Consider the following 2,641-nt stretch of genomic DNA (forward strand, 5'->3'; position numbering starts at 1 on the left):
AAGTCCTCCCCCCTCCATCCTGGTCTAGGAAGGTGAACATCCAAACTGGCTAGGCCCCCACAAAGCTAGAACAAAAAGTAGGATCAAAACCCAGTGCCATTGTCCTTGGCTTCTCAGCAACCCGGACTCTCTGAATATGGCAGAAAAAATATTCTTATAGCTAATCTGTAAATTAGCAAATTAGTAGGTAATGAATACATTCAGGCTTTGAAAAGTTCATTGTAACGAGCCGGTAGACCTTGAGTACCTGAGGAAATGAGTTTTCAACCTTGGGAAACCCATTCAGCTCCCAGCCTCAGGGGAGATTCTCTAGGTAAGTGCCTCTAGAGGTGCTGCCTCTGCTTCCCTCTGTATCCTCCAAACTTTGATTAGCAGCAAGCCTTCTGGAAGCCAGTCTTTGCAGACAACAAATTCTGCCGTGATCCACTGAGGACCAGCTGTGCAAATATAACATCAGCATCACTTTTGGCTACTTCTCAGCACACATGAATAAGCAGTAAAATGAGACCCCAGCTCAGCAATTCCCTAGTAAATGAATGGGAAACCATGCTCCAGGCAGTTATTGATATTACTAAATGGCCCTTGCAAATTGCCCAGTGGAGCTGAAAGTATACCTTTTCCTTCTAGGCTTTGAATTTTCCTTCACTCCCATTTAGATCTTCAGTAGCATATTTTCGCATGCCTTGGCATCATAGGTTCGCATGTGTGGCAGTAGCATACAGACTACAGCATCCCACAGACTACATCATTCCTCAGGATGCTCACTGAAAAGATAACTCTTCAAACTGCAGCTCGTTGGGATGAATGCACATGAAACAAGAAACATTCTAAAATTCATACAGTTCAGTAATAACAGGATGAGGGTGATATTATCTAAAGCATGAACTCGGGCCATCTTCAACCAGTCCACCTAAAGTGACTGCTATGAAAATGGGATTCAAACCTCAGGATGAAAAAATCCCTTCTATAATATCAAATAATCTTTGAAAGGAACAAGAACATATGAAAGACTTCTCAGTTGTTTTTTTTTTATGTTAAGTAAAAGTCACGAAGCAGATCTACTTACACAAATGAAATGTTCTGACGGATAGCTACTTACATTGGGTGGGGTTACAGTGTACATTTTTCCACATTAAAAGAATTAGTGAGAGCAGGAGAATGGGATGTTTATAGCCATTTTGCTCAAACATTTCTTCATTTAATGGTGGGCTGCACACTAAATAATTCCGTTCAAATCCCACTTCTGGAAGCAGCATCTCTAAGCTTTTAGGTTAATGTATTATTCATGCTGCTTGTTTGCACAATACTATTGATCATTCACTGTTGGGCCAAACAGTAAGATGGTATTTAGTTGACAATGTAACACATAGCAAATGCCTGAAACACTAAAATTAAACTGTGGAAAGGAGGATACACAGAGCAATTCATTGGAGAGAGAGTCAAATATGAACCTAAATGAGGTGCTTTATACTAAGGGTGCACATTTTTAGTCATAAAGAATCCTACGAGGGATAGGTATATAGCCTAGTGTTAGAATGCTTCCCCAGCATACTAGAGGTTCTGGGCATTGTGCGTGTTCTCTCTTCTCTCTCTGTCTCTGTCTGTCTGTCTGTCTGTCTCTCTCTCTCTCACTCACACACACACAGAGAGGCACACAGTCACAAATACAACTTTATACATGTAATGGTTCGAAGATGGTCTGGATTTTAAAAATAAAGGGTAAAATGCATGGAATATAGCAATCAAACTTTCAGGACTCTACAGGCCACTGAAACCAGTTTGTAGATACCATGGAGGTATTCTGCTCATGCAGAAACGCAGGAGAAGATCGTAATCTATAACTCAACTTACAAAGATGAAACGTCAAGTAAACTCTTTTTTTAGGAATATAAAAGTTGTTATATAAGCATCAAAATCTCCATTTCTCTTCTCTTTGCAACAGATGGAGATGACTATAGAAAACAACAAGCACTCAAAGTGCAGTTGTAGAACCCAGTCCTGTACAGGCATAAATAAATGCAATGCAGATATAAAGGAATATTTACAACTTTAATGATAAACTTACAGAACCTAGGTTCCCGTGTATCCCAGGAGGTAGGAAAGAAAAAGGGGCGGAGCAGCCTCCCGCGCAACCGTTTATAGGTATGCATTCGCCCGAGGCAAACCCACCTCCTAAAGGGACTGGCTTAACCCTACACAGTCCTAATGGATTCTGGGCCATCTCCTAAGCAAAGCACTTTCACACCTAAGGCTTAGGCAACATTGTGTAAGAACAATTTGAAAGATTTTAAGAGTCAGAGGGTCAGAATTTTGCTTTGAAAATAGGTTTCCTAGTGAAAAAGCTACACTAATAATGTCACTCATCCAAACATGATACAAATGAGAACACCAGGGAAGATGCCAAACTGGAATGGGAAAATTCCTAAAGAACCATATGCAAATGAGAAAAGTTGGAAGTGGGAGAGGTCATATTTCTCAAGGAAGAGCCTAACAATTTGTTTTTCAGTGCCAAATGGTCTCCCTGAATACACAAACATAACTAATATATGAATTGGACAAGTTATATTTAGAAATACATATGTATTTACCTACCCCCACACACATACTCTCTCTCTCTCTCTCTCTCTCTCTCTCTATATAT

The 2,641-nt window shown here is 40.1% G+C and overlaps 1 protein-coding gene across 2 annotated transcripts in view; it reads right to left on the reverse strand.

The window, feature by feature from the left end:
- Lingo2 (leucine rich repeat and Ig domain containing 2) overlaps positions 1-2,641 on the reverse strand; it is a 1,024,105-nt gene that overhangs the window by 664,024 nt on the left and 357,440 nt on the right. The gene's annotated exons all lie outside the window — the stretch shown is intronic.

This window comes from Microtus ochrogaster, linkage group LG5 (genome assembly GCF_000317375.1).
Source record: "Microtus ochrogaster isolate Prairie Vole_2 linkage group LG5, MicOch1.0, whole genome shotgun sequence".
Classification (NCBI taxonomy): Eukaryota; Metazoa; Chordata; class Mammalia; order Rodentia; family Cricetidae; genus Microtus; species Microtus ochrogaster.